At 38.4% G+C, this 22,565-nt stretch overlaps 1 long non-coding RNA gene and 1 other non-coding gene across 3 annotated transcripts in view; one reads left to right on the top strand and one right to left on the bottom strand.

Moving 5' to 3' along the window:
• The window catches only part of LOC120095588 (uncharacterized), a 166,052-nt gene that overhangs the window by 123,240 nt on the left and 20,247 nt on the right, over window positions 1–22,565 (bottom strand). For both annotated transcript variants that reach the window (XR_010055984.1, XR_005491119.2), the window contains exon 2: window positions 1,439–1,546. This is a non-coding gene — a long non-coding RNA (uncharacterized LOC120095588). The remainder of the gene's footprint in view (window positions 1–1,438; window positions 1,547–22,565) is intronic.
• Window positions 18,894–19,026, top strand: LOC120095746 (small nucleolar RNA SNORA17). The gene has a single exon (XR_005491538.1). It is a non-coding gene; the product is annotated as a small nucleolar RNA SNORA17 (small nucleolar RNA).

Genomic DNA, 22,565 nt, shown 5'->3' on the forward strand with positions numbered 1-22,565 from the left:
GTAGATTTTCTAAAAGAGGACTAGTATTGAGGACGTTCTTAAACTTAAATTCTATAGACTTTCTCTAACACTGTGTGCGATGTGGCTTTTCATCTTCTATAAACATTTCATGAAATACATACCTTAAGTTATGTATAAGCACCCAAATATTCTCATAACCACATCCCCAAGTTTCTCTGCTGCTTTCTTCTAGTAGATTCCAGCAAACATGTTTTTGTTTACCATTAAAGACTACTAACATTGATGAGCTTCTTAGAAGGAGGCCCATTTTCTTTGTGTTTGAGGCAGGGACTCCCTCTGTAGCTCAGGCTCATCTGGAGTTGGAATCACCGTGTAGTCCCTGTTGGTTTTAAACTCAAGACAGTCCTCTTATGTCAACATCTCAAGTCCTGGGATTACAGATAGGAGCCATCATTCTTACATAAAACACATTTTATTATTTTAAAAATGTGTGTGTGTGTGTGTGTGTGTGTGTGTGTGTGTGTGTGTGTGTGTGTGTGCCATATGTGTACAGGTATAAAGGCCTCCAATATCCTGGATCTGGAGTTGCAGGCAATTTTGAGCCAACTGATGTGAGTGCAGGGAACAAAAATTGTCTTCTGTAAGAGCAGCAGACACTTAGCTGTAGCGCCGTCTTTCCAGCCCATTTGTAAATTTTAATGGAATGACTTATCTATTTTTACTTTCTTGCTATGCTTGGGTTAGAATTCAGGGTTTTACATCCTAGGAAAGCCCTCTCTCATTGAGCTACATGCCTAGTCCCTTGCATTTATATTAAAGACCCTTCTGACTGATTAACTTTGGATAACCAGAACATCATCTCTATGAAGAGAAGAAATGTTGTAAGTACGGATTCAAAACAATTTAGTTCATTGTTAAATGTCCTACTAGCTGTATATCTTACCTTTTATGTATAAATTAACATTCTCATGAATAGTATATAATATTCCTGAAATGTAACACTAAGCCTAGATGGCCTATAGACAACATCACCCTAACTAAGAGTATAAGGAGCCAAATACAACATCTGAGACCTATAAAAGAGACTCCATTTTGCAGCAGCCTGCCTACTTGAGGCTCCCACCAATGTGGTTGATAAAATATTGAATTATGACTTTGTTTTGGTCTAGGATTTTTTAAAAAACAAGTTCGCAGACCATCATCAACAGTGGAATATGTCATTCAGTATAACTTGAATCTTTGGTAACTCATATTTGACCCAGAATAAACTATTTATATTTTCTTCAATGTGTTATTTTATTTTAACAGAACCTATAAGTAAAGAGCACTGTTTGTCACTGTGTGCAGGACTCAGAGCACTTCCCACACCCTTCCTGTCATTCTGCTCCAATTTCTTTATCTGCTAGAATGGATTTTTCATTTTTCATTAATTCCTAACAGATTCTTTTCTTCCTGATTTAGTTCTGAGAATGCTCACCGTGGTGTGGCACATTCAACTGTTGGTTTTCATCCTCACTTCACCTCCTGATCTTGTGAGAAATTAGTCAGCTGTTCACAGTCCAATTCCATCTCAACTTGGCTTCCCCTAAAAACAAACAAGCAAATAATAAAGGAAATAGTTTTCTTTTGATTCCTCTGAAAATTTTCCACCCACAATAAATTGTTGCCCTTTTTTGTTCTCACTAATAAACACTCTTTACAATGAAACATATATCAAATTGAGATGTCAAAAAAGAAAAGAATCACATGGCTATTATCTTCAAATATAAAATAAATAAATAAAATAAAATAATTTTATACAGTCATAAATGCATACTATGTATTTTGGATTAGTCACACTTCCTATAATTTGAATAAAATTTAAATTAAAGTAATCTTAGTTAATATGTAAACAAAGTTCACAGTACCTAAGTTGAATAATAAATGCAATAGTAGAATAATAAATGCAAGTCTATAAACCTTTCCTCTTTGTAGTTTATCCAATCCCATGTTATCATTCCTAAATTCACTGTGATAGTTTGAATATGGTTGGCCCAGGGAGTGGCACTATTTGGATAAATGGCCTTGTTGGAGGAAGTGTGTCACTGTGGGCATGGGCTTTAAGACCCTCCTTCTAACCATATGGGAGCCAGTCTTCTCCTAAAGACCTAAAGATGAAGATGTAGCACTCTTAGCTCCTCCTGCAGCATGTCTGCTTGTATGCTGACATGTTCCCACCTTGATGATAATGGACTAAACCTCTGAACCTGTAAGTCAGCTCTAATTCCATGTTGTCCTTATACGAGTTGCCTTGGTCATGGTATCTGTTCACAGCCATAAAGCCCTAACTAAGACACACACACACACACACACACACACACACACACACGTATATAGATATAGATATACGATATGCATATATATACAGGAAAACTCCGTAAATAGACTCAGCAGGTTGTATTTTTATAAATATATGTGTATACGTGTAAATCTCAGTAAAAAGGAAGAAGAAATCATGAAGTTGAGGAAGATTGAAGGGCACCAGGGGAAATGGATGGGGGACAGTGTGAAATACTAATATAAATATAATATGAATAAAAATTGCATCATAATGACATATATGCTGAATGAATGACGAAGAAAAGACAAAGCCAGAATAATTATCACGATACAGTTAACCAAAAGTTCTTCTAGACTTTTTTTTTTTTTTGGTTTGGGGAAACACTTTTAATGTTCACTGTATGAGGAATTCTTCTGTGAATAAAGGTCTATCTACACAGGGTTTGATTATAAAAGAGCAAAGGAAATAGTATTATTGGTATAAGTAGAGAGAGATTCAAGAAATAGGCCAAGCGTGATTACATTTTGTACCAGTTAGATTGAGGTTCAAATGCTTGTAGGTATACTAGGTTCAGGAAAATGAGGAAAACCATACACATTAAAGTTTAAAGGAGACTTCTTAGTATGCAATTTATTCCCAACAGTTTCATGTCATTTGACTACTGAGAACACTATTCTTTCTTGTATAGAATAAGTTAATAAAATAAAACACTATGTACCTAAGAGAATCCACTAATCTCTGTACAGTAGTCAAATGTGGAAGTGAACTCTATTTATTGTTTCACGAGTAAGAGGATAATTTCCTGGACTTTCAGACCCAAGTTTACAAAATAAGAGTAGCCAATACACAGATTTATGCCTTCCCAAGTAGTGTTAGCTGTTGAAGTTGGTCAATTTCCTGAAGCGCTTAAGAGGTGGGTTGTAAGTTTGCCTCTGTGTACCATTCCTTTTTGCCTGCTGATCCCTGCTGAAAGCAATGAAAACTCATGGCCTAAGGGAAAAGTTCACAGAGGCCCTGGTACTGCCAAGAGAGTAAAAGTTTCCTGACATTTTCTATAGGCTTTATTCCCACTGGACTCAGATTTACCTGTAGACAGTAGACAATAGTGCCTGTGGGACTCATGGACAGAGAAGCACAGTAACATAGAAGTGGGCATGGGAAGATGTATGGAGAAGTAAGACGTGGCATCAGAGGAACCTGAAAATGCTGTCACTCAGAGGATCAGTCTGTGGACTAACGTCTCTAGGAAGACACTTAGACCTGAGGCAACAAAACCCTCTGCTTTTCTCTTCGCCCACAATTCCCCTGTTGTTGGAGCAGCCTCCTCCCTTTGTACGTACTTGCCTGGAGGGTCAAATATGGGTTTATTTCTAGGTTTTCCACATGCATAGGAAATGGGCAACCTTGCTATGTTAAACTGAGGCTCTGAAGTGCCCCAGTTGCCTCTCTTCTGTTACGATACTCCAGTGTGGAAGGATTACACTTATTTCCTGTATCCAAGGAGATTTGTTAAAATACCTGGAGTGCATAGCATAATCCATAAATACTCAAGTTATTTATTTAAACTAGTGCCACGTTTGTCTATAACCTATGCACTTCTTGCTGTGTACTTAAAATTACCTCTAAATTACAGTGCCTCGTACTGTGTATCATCTATTTTTCCGTTTTTCTCTGTCTCTTGATCATCTTTCTATTAAATATCTATCAGTCTATCTACTTATATCTATACATCATATATCATATTTACATTTACCACCTATTTATCTCTCTATCATCTATCACCCATTTATCATCAATCTATCATCTTTATTACCTCTATGTATATCTCTATCCATCTACTCTATCATTTTTATATATAATGTTATAGAAATAACTGTTACACTGTAAGCAGTTATTTTTATGACATGACAAGAAAAGAGGCTGTGAGTATATAATATAACCACCTTTTCCATGAATGTTGTTGATGTGGTTGCTTAAACCTAGTTAAAATAAACAAATAACTACAGAGGGAAAACTACTTTGAATGTTCCTACCAATAGCTCACTGGTTAGTTCTATCAATAATGTTAATTAAAAAACATGCCTGAAGATTTATCAGATATATTAAGTGCAGTTCTTCACAGGATATTACTCATTCATTGGGATGTTTGGAATTTTCTTCAGTGTCTCACTTTGAGAGCTCTTCAAAAGAGCAGCAACTAGTATATGCAATGGTCTAAGAGCTTCACTACACTTGTGGATTTCTCTAGCACAACCAAGAATAAACCAGAAGCAGTCTTCTCGTACCCTTTAATGCTGACTTTTTAGAATCCTGGAGAAGTAGAGTGCCATTTCTGAAGTTTCAGATGAGTTCATGCTTGACAGTTCCATCTCTGAGGATGAATACCTTTCTCTCAACTCTCTTGAATTTGACAGAGCTGTGCTTTATTTAGCAAGCATCTGCAACCAGAGCAATAGTACCAAGGAAGCCTCTGCAAAGTCAGTGAGTGATGAGATCTGTGGCACACATTTAAAGCACATTGGTGACTTTACCTTTATTTTAACTTTTTATGTTTAAGCTTACTGAGAGTAAGATCACTGGAAAAATCACTAGCCACAGAGAACAAGCCATGCTCTGGCCACACACTCTCTGTAATGACTTTCAGTGTGAAGACCACCACAAAAAGCATTGCTTAGCTCAGAACCAGAGCCTTCAATACTGTAGCAAGTGAAGCCTTCTGAAATGGCACAGCACTGGGGATTCATAAAGCTTTGCTAGTTAACATGCAAATCCTTGTGTGGAGGAATTCTGAAATGATTGATTGTTTTATACATATGCATTTTCTATTTCTTACTGTTTTGTTAATAAGCAGTCAATAAGTCTCTGTCAATGCCAAAGTTTTTTTTAGTGACTCTATCATATATAAAGAATTATATCTCAGCTTTCAGGATTGTAAAACTGAATTGAATAATAATGAAATAGAATGAATGATTTACAATGCTACCACATTAAATAGAGTAATCCTGTCCTTGATACTACTTGAACATGTGACCACCAAATTAGTAAGGATATTTTTCTTATCTGTTGGGAAATGTAGAAATTAATAAAAGTCAAAACCCAGAAGCATTTGGTTTAATTACTTGCACTTCATTTCATTCTATTTGGTGTGTGTGTGTGTGTGTGTGTGTGTGTGTGTGTGTGTGTGTGTGTACATGTGTGTGGTTTGGCTATTTGAAATTTCAGTAAAGCAACAGACCCATAAGACCTAATTGGTCTATTTAATGCACATAAAATCTTACACTTAGAAAATAATTTTGCAATCAATTTTCTTTTGTTGTAAAGCAAAAATTATATGATTTTAAGTGGAAAGATATTGTAAAAATTATCTTCCCTTTCAAGATAAATTGTTTAACAAAAATTAAGGGCACCGTTGTTTTAGACTAAGCTTATACATGGTGCTCCAAAGGATTAGATTACAAATAAAGGTGGAGTTGTCCATGTTCTACTCCACAAAGCAAAGCAGATACTAAGCTGTTTATCTGAGCTCCTGAGAAATCAGGATAACAAAGATGAGGGCTATATTTCCCAAACAGGCCAGCTCCATGGCATGATAATGAAGTCCTTTCAGTTTTAATCCTTACAGAAAAGAAATAACTTGCCATAACACAGTGTTACCTAATCTGTAACGTTCCCTAGTGTTCCGTCTCCTTGTCCCTGGTTTGTAAGAAAATAATTCAGAACCAATATGTTAGTTGTTCCTTTGTTTTTACTATTTTTAGCTGTGATTCATCTAGAAACCCAAACTCCTGCTGAACCATCAGAACACTTCTACATTATAAAATGCTATGTGATTAAAATGAGTATTATTAAACTTGCTGTTACCAACACACACAGAGAAACCTAGAGACTTATCAAGGCACTACTAAGAATTAGTCAGCATTTCTTACTTGTTTTTAGTGATTAAATGTGCATTTGCTGACTTTTAAAGTTTATTTTATTCACTAAATACATAGGATCATAGGTATTTTCTTTGCCATTCAGAAGCTCATGACATAGTGAAAATGGGAAGATATTTTCATGCATGATAGATACATGTTTTTAGTAAATTCAACCATAAGTGTACAAATAAGGGCCATAGAAACACACATTTAAAAAAGACTAAAAAGATTTTGTTTAGAATATGATTGCTAAGAAGTTCTGCACTGAGAAAACCAGAATCACAAATGAACCTAGATATGAAGTTGGAAATGGAGAAAGAACTGGATGGTGAAGAGTTCCAACATTAGGTTAAGGAGATTTGACTTCACCAGTCTTCTATCCTAATGCTCTGTCACACCCCATTGGCCTCCAAGGAACATACGAAAGCAAATTATGAAGAGAAGAGTTTAAATGTCTGAATGATCAAGAGAGCTTTATAATAATAAGTAATTAAAAAAAACTGACAAGATTATTTGAGGACATTATAGTCAAAAGGTGCCCAGGGATTATAGAGGAATTTGAACCCAGTAATATGGCTGCTCTGGCAAGGGATCCAATCCAGAGACCTTCCAACTCTTGTATGTTCAGGCTGGAACACATACATTAATCCCAAATAATGTAGGTAAGGTTAATTTGTAGAAGGAAGCATCCATATTTAAAAGCAACATCTAATTGAGGGGAAGAAAAAGTGAAAACTCAGAGAACGATTTGGCAGAATGAGTCAGAGTTATGATACACTCAATTCTCATAAGTGCAGACAGGAAAGAGAAGAGAGAGAAAGGTAGGGGGAGGGGGAGAGGGGAGAAGGAGGAAAGGGAGAGAGATAGAGGGAGAGATAGAGGGAGAGATAGAGGGAGAGGGAGAGGGAGAGGGAGAGGGAGAGATAGAGGGAGAGGGAGAGGGAGAGGGAGAGATAGAGGGAGAGGGAGAGGGAGAGAGAGAGGGAGAGGGAGATGGAGAGGGAGAGGGAGAGGGAGAGGGAGAGGGAGAGGGAGAGGGAGAGGGAGAGAAAAGTTTTACCCATACAATTTTACAGAGACAGGTTGCAGATGAAGACAGAACAAAACAGAAAATGAGCCAAGCGATTAGAACAGATTGCCAGAGTTAGTTTAAGGCCAAGCAGAACAATTCAGTTGAAAGCTGAGAGAAGCCAGTTAGAATCAATCAATTTGGAGAGAAGTTTGGCCCAGAACAGCTGACTTGAACCAGTCAACCAGAGTCAGAAAAAGCTAGAACGAGTGAGCTTATTCACCAGCAAACCTCTGAAACAATAACTATATCAGGCCAATAAAAGTTACTTTTACAAGGGAAAAGGTAGGATAGGAGTTAATGATTGTTTGAGGGACACTGGTAATTTTAATAATATCCACTAGAGGGGAATGATATTTCCCCATTCACTCCAGTTACACCCCCTTTCTTCATTATAACTGTTTGTTGGCAAATTTATGTTTTCTTAATCATACCTTCCTGTCATGACTAAGATTCCACCAGTTTATCTGCAAATGAGACTGAGAAAATGATTCAGAGTAATGTATTTCATAGCACTTAGTAGGTTACATTATTTTTAATGAAAAGTTGAAATGATTATTTTATGTTTTGTATATTATGAAGGGCAGTATGCTTTTTCCATATCATTGAAAATAGGAGAATCTTAATGCCCCAGTGTAGGGGAATGTCAAGGCGGGAAGGGAGTGCTGTTTGGGGAGGGGGAACACCCTCATAGAAGAAAGGGGAGGGGGATGGGATTAGGAGTTTATGGATGGGAAACTGGGAAAGGGAATAACATTTGAAATGTAAGTAAAAAATATCCAATAAAAAAAGAAAATAGGAGAATCAAATATTGAAGGTATCACTCTTGCTTTAATAAAGGCCCCGAACATGCAACAAGATGGACAGCTCTTTGGTGTCTGTAGGTTTTTAATGATTTCTACTTTTGCTGTGGCACCAAATAAGTTTCGAATTTGAATTAACAAAAGTCATAACTGTAGGAAAGTACAACTATTTTTATATTATTCCTTTTGACCAATGGTTTAAATGTCTTGAGTGGCAATTTGTATAATTTACATCATCCATATATAATCACTCATTGAATTTATCTTCTACAAATAAGGACCATGCTTCCTGTTCACTGTTGGTTTGGGTCTGTCTGCAAAGCAACTACTACAGTGTATGCATCTTCAAATGTGATAACTAGAAAGAAAACACTAGACAACACAATTTCATTTGTTAGTGGTGTCCAACAATTTTAGTGTGTGTGTGTGTGTGTGTGTGTGTGTGTGTTGATAAAACTACAATTACCTCTTAATTAAAAAAAATCATAAAGAATTTGTTAAAAAATGTCTTTAAATATGATTATTTCCCCCAAATACTTCAAACACAATGTGAAATGTCAGGCTTGTATACCTTAAAATTTAGCCTCCTATACTTTCCTTGTTTCCTATGGACCAAAAGCTGTTTCGATGCATGGACTCCTATAGCCCATTATTTCTACCTTTTATAGAAGTGTATTCATGGGGCAATAGCAGAAGCCAGATCATTCCATGCCCCTTCCACAATCCCCGACTTCATTTTCCTCAGTCTTGGAGGCTGCAGGATGATGTGGTAAAATCAAGTCATGAAGCTGGCTGAATGTGCCATGGTCAGAGTGTTTCAATACTTTTTTCTTATTTTAATACTTCAATAGAAAAGAAAGCAAATGTTGGAATAACATTTCTCCCAATCTGCATTCCTCTGGAACTGACCCTTCTACATAATGGAGCCGTGCAGGTGTACAGGAGTATAAATACTGAACGATTAGTAATCTCTGTGCTCCACATTCTGACTTCATTGCAAATTTCTGAGGAGTAAGGACAGGAAGAAAGAAGTGAGTAATACAGAAGCCAAAACAAAAAAATAATTTATAGTTTGTTTATATGCCAAATATGCTCATTTTTTTATATTTTAAATCTTTACCTGGTGTTTGCTAAATGCTTCTGATATTTTAGAGTCTTACCAATAAATCAATTAGGACTGAGAATGTGGGAGTCATAAAAACAGAGTAGAATAATGATTGCAAAGAGAGTAGGGAGGACTAATAAAGTGATCTGTCCAAGGACAGAGAATTTCCATGAGACAGAAGTAGTAAATTCCAAAGAACTACTTACCTTACAGCATGGCGACTAGAGCAGATAATACTGTAGTAATTTGATAATGGCTAGATTTTAAATATTCTCACCCTCAATAATTACCTGAGGTAATTCATATAGTAGCTAGATTTGCTTAGTAACTTAAATGCATATCTCAAAACATGTTCTACATTTCAAACATTTATAATTTTTACCACCAAGAAAAAAAATAGACAAAGTACCCTTGCCAAAGGCATACAGTAGGTCATAGTACTGGGTTTTAAAGAAATCGGTTTCTGATCCTATAGTTTCTCAAGTCATTTTAAAAGTGAAAGTTGGGTTGGCAGGATAGTTCTGCCATATCTGAATTTAATTTTTGACATGAGTATGGTGGAAGGAGAGAACCAACTCCCAAAGGTTGTCCTTGGACCCCTATGTAAAAATGAGAAACTCATCGCACACTGGCACATTTGTTATTTTAAGCACAAAAGTGCATCCTTCTAATCACAAGTCATCTTTTATCAGCTTCAGATTGCTCTCATACAACTGGGTAGCCATAAAGGACAACATGATTTTGACAGTTGTTTTCTGGGGCTGGATCTAACTGGTTAATGACTGTCACTGGGAGGTCTCAACCTGAGCCCATTCAGCAACTTTACAGTCCAGTTTGAAACTGGCTACATGAAGTCATTGTTTTTTGATAGCCATAGTGTAAATGTAACACATTTTCTGTATCCATTCCTCTGTTGAAGGACATATGGCTATTATAAATAAGGCTGCTATGAGCATAGTTGGAGCATCTTTTAAGAATATTCCCAGAAGTGGTATAGTTGGGTCCTCAGGTAGAGCTATTTTCAATTTTCTGAGGAACTGTTGGACTGATTTCCAGAGTGGTTGTACCAGTTTGCAATCCCACCAACAATTGAGGTGTTTCTCCACAACCTCGCCAGCATCTGCTGTCACCTGAATTTTTTGATCTTAGCCATTCTCACTGGTGAGATTATTAAGCAAATGGACGGAACTAGAACATATCATCCTGAGTGAGTTAATCAAATCACAAAAGAACACACATAATATGCACCAACTAATAAGTGGACATTAGCCCAAAATCTTGGAATAGTCAATATACAATTTACAGACCACATAAATCTCAAGAAGAAGGACAACCGAAGTGTGGGTGCTCCAGTCCTTCTTAGAAGTGGGAACAAAATACTCACAGGAGGAGACAAAGTGTGGAGCAGAGGCTGAAAAAGGCCATCCAGAGACTGACTGCCACACTGAGAATCCATTGCACATACAGTCACTAAACCCAGACATTATGCAGATGCCAAGAAGTGCATGCTGACAGGAGCCTGATATAGCTGTTTCCTGAGAGGCTCTGCCAGAGCCTGACAAATATGGAGGTGGATGCTTGCCATCAACCATTGGACATAGAATGGGGTTACCAATGGAGGAGTTAAAGGACTGAAGTAACTGAAGGGGTTTGCAACTCCATAGGAAGAACAATATTATCAACTAACCAAACCCCCCAGGGTTCCCAGGAAATAAACCACCAGCCAAAGAGTGCACATGGAGGGACCCATGGCTCTAGCAGTGTATGTAGTGGAGGACGGCCTTGTCCAGCATCAATGGGAGGAGAGGCCCTTGGTCCTTTGAGAGCCCCAGTATAGGGGAATGCCAGGGCAGAGAGATGGTAGGGAGTGGGTGGGTTGGTGGGGGAGGGTGTTGGGATAGGGAGTTTCCAGAGGGTAAACCAGGAAAGGGGATAACATTTAATATGTAAATAAAGAAAATATCAAAACAAAACAAAAACAAACAAAAAACTATCTACAATGAAAGTATTTACACTGAAAGAGGAGCTTTTCCTTTCTCTCTACTATTTACACATTCAGCAGAATATCACCAGTCAAAGGGCTTACATTCAGAATTTAACTTCTCTTCAGAGTTAAATGTTAAAACTTTACTTTTGTCTATCTTTCAGAACTGAGTTTTCTCCACTCCATATTTGAAAGTTTCTGGACCACATGTTATTCCGTTTCTCGATTTCCTGTCCATAACCCCCTATTCCATCCTCTCCCTTCTTCTATGAGGGTGTTCCCCCATCTGCCTACCCATTCCCGCCTCCCCACTCTGATGTTCCCCTATACTGGGGGACCAAGCCTTGGCAGGACCAAGGGTTTCTCCTCCCTTTGGTGCCCAACAAGGTCATCCTCTCCTACATATGTAGCTCGAACCATGGGTTTGTCCATGTGTACAGTTTGGATGGTGGTTTAGTCCCTAGGAGGTATGGTTGGTTGGTATTGTTCTTAGGAGGTTGCAAACCCCTTTAGCTCCTTCTGGGAGGTTGAACTCTATGCATGCTTCAAGTCTATCACAGTCTTATTTAATGTGAATACACATGTATTTCTGTGGAAAATATTAGTGTGCTTCACATGTGAATTGATTCCATACCACACAGTGGGCATTATATAAGAGTGTACATAATATGTTGCTTTCTTTTTCTGGGTATATGTGCAGGTGCATATGTGTGTATGGGTGCATGTGAAGGCTGATAGACAACCTCAGGTCTCATTTCACAGGTGCTACACATCATGTGTTTTTTTTTTTTATTTTGAAACAGAGAAGGTTGAGAACTAGTTCACTTGGCTGGCCTGCAAGTCTCCCATTTCACCTACCTGCGCCTCCCCGGTGCCTGCATTCCAAGAACACACCTGCACCTGGCTTTTTTGGGTAGCTTTTGGAGAATGAACTCAAGTTCTCCTGCTTCCTAGCAACTGCCTCCGGACTGAGCCACATAATTGTCTTTTGGAAGTGTAATTTTTTTTTAATTTCAAATGATTCTGGCCTAAGACTTTCCAGGGAACAATTTTGGACCTGTGCTGGCAAAGTGAATGGTCAGTACATTTCCCATTTCTAATTATGTTATGCTTCTAGTTGCTTTGAAAAAAGACATTTTACCAGGGATTATGATTTAAGGAGCACAGAGCTAGGAAAGGACTGAGAATTTCTGAACTACTGCTCCAAAAAACAATTTCTTTTTGTTTTCTTTTTTTAGTATGGGAGAGTTTTCTGAACAAGAACATTTAGTGGAAGATAGGATATCCAAATTTTTGGCAAGATAGACAAACAAACAAACAAAAAACCTAGATACCCATGAACATAAATTTCTTCAACACATAAATTGTCTCCTACATGTCTTTTAATTAAGCCCTTAAAGAGGGATTCAACAGAAAGAGAAACAGAACTAATTTTCAAAGGGCATCTAAAGTATAGATACAAAGTCATCATTTACTTAAAGGTATTATATTGTACAGACTAAGTGGTTTATATTTAGGAAAATATATGTATATGCATGTAACAACAATTAAGGGACAGGAATTTGAACAGGAGCAAGGAGTGATATACAGGATGGTTTGTGTGAGAAAAAAGAAAGAGGAAGATTATGTAATCATATACTAATCTTAAAAAGAAAATAGAAAATAATATTTTAAAAAGAAAGGGACTGGATATAGACCTCTCCTGAGAGACACATTCAAATCATGTCCAATACAAAGGTCAATGCTAGCAGCAAAACACTGAACTGAGAACAGGACCCCCTTTGGGGGAATTAGAGGAAAGATTGAAAGAGTTGAAGGAGCTTGCAACCCCATAAGAACAACAATGTCAACCAACTAGAGCTTCCAGGGACTAAACCACTACCGAAAGTCTATACACGGACTGACCCAGGGCTCTAACTGTATATGTAGCAGAGAATAGTCTTGTTGAGGCACCAGTGGAAGGGGAAGCCCTTGGTCTTGCCAAGGTTGGACTCCCAGTGCAGGGGAATACCCATATGGGGCAGGGGGAGGGGATGGGAGCTTATGGACAGGAAACCGGGAAAGGGAATAACATTTGAAATTTAAGTAAATAAATATATCTAATAAAAAATTAAAAAGAAAGATGTTGTTATATTTGGAAGAGAGCAAGAGCATATTTTAATGTTCTAAGATTAAGACTGACCTAGTAAAATACTTACTTTACATGAGTTCAGTATACACACATTCTGGCTCAAATTCTCAAATAATATCTCCTGTGTGAAGTTTCCACTTTCCCTTCTCCTTGTAGTAGAACTGGGTTAAAAGCTGCAATCCAGGGGCTTTCCAAAGTTGTATACAGTATGTCATTCATCTAATTATATATGGAAGTAACTTATAAATCAACAGAGAAGGAAATGACTTGAGCTCTCAAAGAAATTAGGTTTGATAGCTTCTTGACCAAGTTTTCAGGAATCTTTGCTCAGAATATTATGGGCAAGTTTAGTGCAGAGGTAGAAATTTGACAGTTTTAAATTCATCTTCTTCGAAAGGTTGAACTGTGGGATGTAAGTGATAACCACTCTAGCAGCCCAACCAGGCACTTCTGTGGACTGCTGACACCATAGCTCCAAGTTAACTGGGGGAATGGAGCACTAGTTCTAGGCCTGCTGCCTGGCTGGAGCCTCACAAAGCTGCTAGAAAGAAATGTGTGGTCTGGAGTCACACAGACTTGTCATGGTGCGTGAGATGTGGGACAGATGACCACAAGACACGCAACTGATGAAGGCATTGTGCCAAGAAAGATGCGTTTGCAGCTCTTTGTTCTTTCAATGTCTTGATAGGCTATGGGGGTCCAGAAACCACAGAATTAAAATGGAAGGAAATGAACTCATGTCTAAGAGACACTGTATAAATCTTATTTGATCCTACATACAAATTTTCAAAATGGATTTTTTCCCAAGAGAATAAAGAAATCACATTTCTCCTCCCACTTAAAAAAATTGCGAAGTTGCTTGGTCTGGGTGAAATGGGATCTGACACCTATAGTGACTGGTCAAAAAGGAAAGTTGAGTTGACTTAGTCAGATGGAAAATATTCAAATTTTACATCCAGATTGGGTAAAAACAAAATTTAATGCCATCTTGGATGTAAGAAAAAGTGAAAAATAGAGCAATTCAGGCCAACAAATATTAGGCAATCCTAAAGAAAGGAAGGCTATAAACTAATTTAAGCTAATCTTAGACTTAAGGAATTTTGGATAAGAAGTAAATTTCACATAGGAAGTTGTATCATGAATTTTAAATGCCAGAGTATCAATATCATAGTAGATAATTGGCTGTAAATTGAATAAATAGGTCCAATGGAAAATAGGAAAGAACAATTGCAGAAAGTGATTTTCATATACATGGTGCATCTATAGCTCAACCATGTAAAATAAGATGAGGGGTATTGAGTGGGATGCTGGACTTCAGTGTTACAGTTCAGTATCTGTGTCACTGCCTTGCAGCTGTGTAATGGAACCTTATAAAAAATATCCATGTGTGAGTACAAGAGAAATCTTAGAAGTGCATCTCAGAATTATGCTAGTCAAATGTTTTAAGAATAAACAATAACTGAAATATATAAGCAGAAAACAACAGTCCCTGGCCTGGAGAAATAGCTTAGTGGTGAAGAGCTCTTTCTGCTCTTACAGAGGACGCAGTCTGGGTTCCAAGTATCCACATGGAGACTCACAGCCCTCTGTAGCTTAGTTCCAGGGAATCTGATGCCCTGTTCTTGTCTATGAAGGCACCACACACACACACACACACACACACACACACACACACACACACACACACACACTGTCCACATATGTACACACAGGCAAACATTCAAACACAGCAAAGAAAAATAAGCAAATCCTTAAAATTAGTGTATTCAAAATCACTGTTGGAACCAAGCACTGACATTAGAGTGTATTTCTGCATTCCAGCATATACTGAATACCAGCTGAAACATACAGCCTTATGGACTGAACAACTTCTGAAATATATAAATATATATCCAATATATATGTTTATATATTCAATATATGTTTATCTATATTTATATATTCAACCAGTTCTGTACCTTCCCGAGGAATATAGCTTCACAGCAAGTCTGAGGCAGCTTGGGATGGATGAGAGCTTGCCTCCAACAAAAATGTTAAAAAAGGAATTAATTGTATTATGCAATATAGAAATAAATATCATAAAAATCTAATCAATGTTTATAAAATTAAGCTAAAGTAAAAACAAAGTAAAATGACATCATTTAAGCTTAGGTCCTTTCGCTATATTTGAAGGAGTGAGTTCAACAAATGGAGCAACCGTGTATCAGAGTTTGAGGAAACATGAAAATCTAGAGTAATACCAACAAAAAGTGTCCAACCAAACCAAATCTGCTACACAATTCAAACTGGAGATATTGAAATGATCATAAAAGTGCTCTCAACCTTAACAGTAATCCAGTAAAAATGTTAACAGTAGTCTCAGAAGAATGTAATTTTTAGCACCAGCAAAACATTTCAAAAGGATAGACTATTCAATTTCCATAAAGATACTCTTTTTCCATTAATTAATTTATTCACTTTACATCCCAGTTGCTGACCCCCTGTGCCCACTGACACAGTCCCTCCCCCATACCTCCTTCCTGTTTCCTTTGACAGGGAGAAAGTTCTCCTTTGGGTACCCTTCCACCCTGGCACATCAAGTCTTTGCAGGGCTAGGCACATCTATGAGGATATTCATACAGAACTATGAAGATTTTAATTATCTCCTTTAAAACGTGTATTCATGTTCTTGCAAATGTTAGAATAAAATCATATTTTCATATACTGGAGGCATGTAAAATGACAAACATACAAGAAATTCTTATTATTTTTGTATAAATTATTTTAAGTATAAATCTTGCAATCTTTTTCTCTCTTCTCTCCTCCCCCTCTCTATTACTTGGGGTGTGTGTGTGTGTGTGTGTGTGTGTGTGTGTGTATGTGTGTGTGTGTATGTGTGTGTGTGTAATGTAGTATTAATCTCCTTTCCTCCCCTCCTCTTCCTTCCTTCCTTCCTCCTCCCTCCCTCCCTCTGTCCCCACCCTTCCTTTCTCCCTCTCTCCCTCCCTCCCTCCCTCTGTCCCCACCCTTCCTTTCTCCCTCCCTCCCTCCCTCCCTCCCTCCCTCCCTTCCTCCCTTCCTTCCTCTCTTCCTTCCTTTCTCTCTTTCTTCCTTTCTTTCTGACCATATCTCCTTGATCAGGAGCTCACCAAACAGGCTAGAGTAGCTATCTAGCAAGCCCCAGGGATCTTCTAGTCTCTTCCATGCCCACTGCTGGTACTACAAACTATTCCACCACACTGTAGAGCAAAACAAACAAAATAAAACAAAACACACAAGAAGCCTGAGTTCTGTGAATGGGACCAAGGTTTGCATGACTGTAACGTAAAGTTACTGAGTGAAACATCTTCCTAATGTCTCATTACCTTACATGTGACAGTTGAGCTGATGAAGTACATAGTAAAGAGAGGAGGATGCATTTCCTAGTTTCAAAGGCTGTAACATAGATCTATAGTTAAAAATGTTAGTGGATCAAGTTAAAGTGATAAATTTTGCACCAAGTTTAACCAGTTGTTAGTCTTCACCTTCTAAGTGTACCATTTAATCTTTTTGGAATCACATCCTTCTGCAAAATGAACATGATTGACCCTATCCTACTGGGATGATAAAGTGTAACAGTATATTTAAATGCAGCTTTGAAACCCATCAAACATGATTTTCTCACAATACTATGATTTTACTCTGGCTTCACAGATAGAATATTCCAAATTCTTCTTGTAGTTATTCAGTTAGTTTGTGTTCAGGTCAGGGGCTGCCTTCCCATTTATGTGGTGGGGAATTTTCTGGAGATTGGTCTTATGCACTGTGTATTCAGATGCTGATTTCTGTACTTCAAGATCTAGTCACAGTCCATGGATGGGCATTGTGATGAATAGTGAAGGATCTCCTGGATCAGTGTGGTGTAAAGAATCTTCCCTTATTAGTTTTGATTAAATTAATAAAAGGCTAAACAGCCAATGACTGGACAAAGTGGACAAAACGTCTGGACTTCCAATCCCAGTCAAGGGACTGCAGGAGGAGAGCCAAGAGAAAAGACACAGGTGAGGGTCCAGGAGAAGGCCATGGGGTAGAGGAAGAAGAAGATGATTACCATGAGATCAGGCATGAGGGAGAATCATGAAGGGAATTCATTCTCCGTGAAGAGAGCTAAAGAGAGACAGAGTGCAAGTAACTCAGGGCTTGGAATTAGCTAGGTACTGAGAGGATTAGGAATATCTGCAGAGCTATTGTGCTTGAAGCTTGTTCAATAAATCAATAGATCTCCATTTCAATTATTTGGGACTAGCTGGGTTAGAAAAACTGCACTTTTAAATTTCATCCTGCAGGGATCTGATATGACTTTTGCATTCCACAGATAAACTGAAGCTTACTTTCTCACAAAGCACATACTTCCTTACCTTTCAATATGAATTTTATATATTCATATATGTGTTACAATATTCATATATTACAACAGATGAGCTGTTTCCAGACATCATACTCCTGAATGTGACATTGGTTTAATACAAGCTTCTTTTGTCTCTATAGTATTGCTTATTTACAATTTAAAAACGTCATGATTAATTTGTGCTTTTAAGATAATACAACACTTTAAACAGATTCTTCTCTATATCTTTAGGGATACAGGGTCGTGATGGTATTCAATAAGAATTTGTATTTAGTTTTAATGTTGGAAGTTACTGGGAGGAAAGGAAACACATAGAATTAGCTTAGTCTTGGTAAATTTCTTTTGTACAATTTTTTGTTCAGATTTTGAGCCTTCATTCAAAGGGCCTTTCTAGGATTACAACTGCAAAACAAAAATTAATGTCCTCTAACATCTCACAGAGTTGATGGTGAGTGTTTGAATGAAGTCAGGAATTAAAGAAGAGCGAGCCACAGATGAGTTTCAGAGAATGGTTCTTTGACCACATGAATTCTGGACTTCTCTTGTCAAAAAAATAGAAACCCCCTATCACAGGCAACCCAGACCCAGTTACAAAAGGGAAAGGAGAAGACGCCACTTCTTTCACTTCAGGCAGAGTGATAAAGAGCCACTTCTTTCACTTCAGGCAGAGTGATAAAGATTGAACGGTTCTTTGCTTGACGGGCACAGCTGCCTAAGAAGAGCAGAATGATGCTTGCATGATTTGCGCTGTGTTGTAGCTACTGCACTGGAGGCTGGCAGAGCACTCACTGGTCCAGACCTATAGTTTATTACTGAAAGCTTGAAGAAAGGTCTCAAGAAGACGCAAGTAGCTCATTCCTTATTACTGCTTTAAACGTATTCAGGAGTGTAAGTCTCCTCCAAAGTCTTAGCTATTAAGACAGTGCTTAGGAATCACCCTTACAATGTTAACTAGAAAACAAAGTCATGTATTATATATTTTATAATGTATTAATAATGCTTCGAATATCAAAGTATTAGATCGAAACATATGTATAGTATTCTCTAAGGAACATTTTAAACATAAACTATAAATTTAAATATAAATTGGTGGCACACAAGCCTTGTCTTTTTTTAAATGTGCATATACTAATCCCCACTGACATAAAGTACTCTCTTCAGCCTTTATTCTATTAATTTCTCAGTATGTGTGCTACTACACTAATACATTATTTACAAGATTAAAAAACAATAAATATTTGCCCGTGGAGGCACTGCAGGTGTGGCTGCTGTGTCACATGTGTGTCAGTAGGTGGCAGAGAGGAAAGAGGTTATTTCTACACTCAAGTGTTCTGATCTGTGACAAACTGAATGCTTAGTAGCCTAACATTTCATGGAAAAGCTAGTCTGAGACAATCACTAGTCTAGTGCCAGGGTTACCTAACAGAGAAGTAGCCTGAGATGAGCACTAGTCTGACACTTCATAGGCCTGATGGTGTACACCGCAGCTGAGATGGTCTGCCTGGGGTCAAAATTACTGCTGAGGCCATTTCTGAGATGACCCTAGACACTCAGAGGTCCTGGGCACCACTAAGAGGGTGGTGGAGAAATGGAAAAGAAAGAGAAAGAGAAGGATGTGGGTACAATGAAGAGAGGCAGAACTGGAGACTCAAGGGTAGCGAGGAACGGCCTGATGCTATCTCAGAGCACAGTGGGGACCTGGCCCAGGCTTCCATGAGGGAACACATCTGGGTCAGTGGCCCTACAGCACCAGGGGTCTATTACTGCCAAAGGCCAGGGGATATTACTGGTCTGGGTTACTGCCTGGGGACCCCTAAGCAGTGGTAGTACTCAGGAGATCGGGTCCCTTGCACACTGCAGGAGTTGAAAATAAACTGGCAATGAGGATACAAGCATGGGAGAGCTGCCCTTACCACTCACCTCCTGTGTGGTGGCATGGATGAAATAGAGATATCCTCCTCCCTACTCACCACCTGTGGCAGGCAGGAGGCCCAGATTTGCCGTCATGAGAACAAGAGAGTTAGTCTTGCCTCTTATCAGTTGCAGCACTCTTGTCTGCTGTGTGGCATGATAACATATGTATATGTATATATGTATGTGTATGTGTATGTGTATGTGTATGTGTATGTGTATGTGTATGTGTATGTATATGTATATGTATATGTATAGAAATCCTCCCGTAGTTTTTGCCCTCAGTACCAGTGGCAGGGGGAAGAGTTGACCCTGAAGGAAGTCATGAGAACATGAGAGCTGGTCCTGCCCCTTACCTATTGCAGTATTTGAGAGAGTAGATCCTCTACCTCACAGGGCAACATAGCTAGTGCTGGAGGTGGGGTTTGGAGATGAGCCAGCCCTGAGGCCTGAGCACAGGGATCTTGTCTGTTGGGCAGTGGTACAAAGGAATGAGAGAGGCCCTTCTCCTCTCCTTCACCCTGGCCATCTATGGCATGTGTGAGCACTTGCCATGGGGTCATGAGAGTGGAAAAACTGACCCTGTCCCTCACTGATTGCAACACACGGAAGATTGGGTCATGACCTTTCCCTGGGCAGCACGGTAGAGCTGGCTCTGGTTGCCGGGGTTGGCGATGAGCTAGCCCTGAAGATGTGTGGGTGAGAGGTGCGAGGTTAACCAGCTCAGATACCACGCAGGCCCAGATCCAGGCATTTAAATTGGCATATTCCAACACTTGCCCCTTGGATGAACTTAAGCAGTGTATGAAGGGGCTGGTTCTACAGATCCAAAACTATAGGATTTCCATGACACAGGGCAGCAACAGGATAACTGAGAAGAGTCCCAGTGAGGGTCCAATATTGATAGTGTAGCAGAAGCAAGAGGCTTGGTACCACACCTACAGGTCATTGCAATGAATATCTGCAAACAGAGAAGTATGGACAGAAGGGTATATACTGTGGGACACATTGCCTCTTCCACACAACTATTTTTTAATTTGTTAGGGGGAGGTGGCAAGGGTAGAGGATAGTATGAGGGGAGCGGGAGATGAGTAGGATAGGAGTGCATGATGTGAAATTAACATAGACCCAAATAAAAACAAAAAAAGCAATAAACAAACTTAACTATTGGCAGAGATTTCTGGGTGACATTGAAAAATATTTGTAAAAGAAGTATATTAATAGTTCCTTAATAGAAAAATGTTGTTTAATATTGTTGAAAATTATTTCCAAACAGATGAAATATTGTTGTTAAAAAAGTAGCCTTATCATCATCGGAGCCCAATTCTCCCACCAAAGCAAACACGGAATATCTAAACACACCATAAAAGCAAGATCTAGTTTCAAAATCATATTTGATCATGATGCTGGAGGACTTCAAGAAAGACATGAAGAACTCCCTTGGAGAACAAGTAGAAGACTACAGAGAGGAATCGCAAAAATCCCTGAAAGAATTCCAGGAAAACACAATCAAACAGTTGAAGGAATTAAAAATGGAAATAGACGCAATCAAGAAAGAACACATGGAAACAACCCTGGATATAGAAAACCAAAAGAAGAGACAAGGAGCTGTAGATATGAGCTTCACCAACAGAATACAAGAGATGGAAGAGAGAATCTCAGGAGCAGAAGATTCCATACAAATCATTGACTCAACTGTCAAAGATAATGTAAAGCAGAAAAAGCTACTGGTCCAAAACATACAGGAAATCCAGGACTCAATGAGAAAATCAAACCTAAGGATAATAGGTATAGAAGAGAATAAAGACTCCCAGCTCAAAGGACCAGTAAATATCTTCAACAAAATCATAGAAGAAAACTTCCCTAACCTAAAAAAAGAGATACCCATAGGCATACAAGAAGCCTACAAAACTCCAAATAGTTTGGACCACCTCCCGTCACATAATAGTCAAAACACAAAACGCACAAAATAAAGAAAGAATATTAAAAGCAGTAAGGGAAAAAGGTCAAGTAACATAAAGGCAGACCTATCAGAATCACACCAGACTTTTCACCAGAAGCTATGAAAGCCAGAAGATCCTGGACAGATGTCACACAGACCCTAAGAGAACACAAATGCCAGCCCAGGTTACTGTATCCTGCAAAACTCTCAATTAACATAGATGGAGAAACCAAGATATTCCATGACAAAACCAAATTTACACAATATCTTTATACAAATCCAGCACTCCAAAGGATAATAAATGGTAAAGCCCAACATAAGGAGGCAAGCTATACCCTAGAAAATGCAAGAAACTAATCATCTTGGCAACAAAACAAAGAGAAGAAAAGCACACAAACATAACCTCGTATCCAAATATGAATATAACAGGAAGCAATAATCACTATTCTTTAATATCTCTCAACATCAATGGCCTCAACTCCCCAATAAAAAGACATAGATTAACAAACTGGATACACAATGAGGACCCTGCATTCTGCTGCCTACAGGAAACACACCTCAGAGACAAAGACAGACACTACCTCAGAGTGAAAGGCTGGAAAACAGCTTTCCAAGCAAATGGTCAGAAGAAGCAAGCTGGAGTAGCCATTCTAATATCAAATAAAATCAATTTCCAACTAAAACTCATCAAAAAAGATAAGGAAGGACACTTCATATTCATCAAAGGAAAAATCCACCAAGATGAACTCTCAATCCTAAATATCTATGCCCCAAATACAAGGGCACCTACATACGTAAAAGAAACCTTACTAAAGCTCAAAACACACATTGCACCTCACACAATAATAGTAGGAGATTTCAACACCCCATTCTCATCAATGGACAGATCATGGAAACAGAAATTAAACAGAGACGTAGACAGACTAAGAGAAGTCATGAGCCAAATGAACTTAACAGATATTTATAGAACATTCTATCCTAAAGCAAAAGGATATACCTTCTTCTCAGCTCCTCATGGTACTTTCTCCAAAATTGACCATATAATTGGTCAAAAAA

Source organism: Rattus norvegicus, chromosome 11 (assembly GCF_036323735.1).
Source record: "Rattus norvegicus strain BN/NHsdMcwi chromosome 11, GRCr8, whole genome shotgun sequence".
In the NCBI taxonomy this organism is placed as follows: Eukaryota; Metazoa; Chordata; class Mammalia; order Rodentia; family Muridae; genus Rattus; species Rattus norvegicus.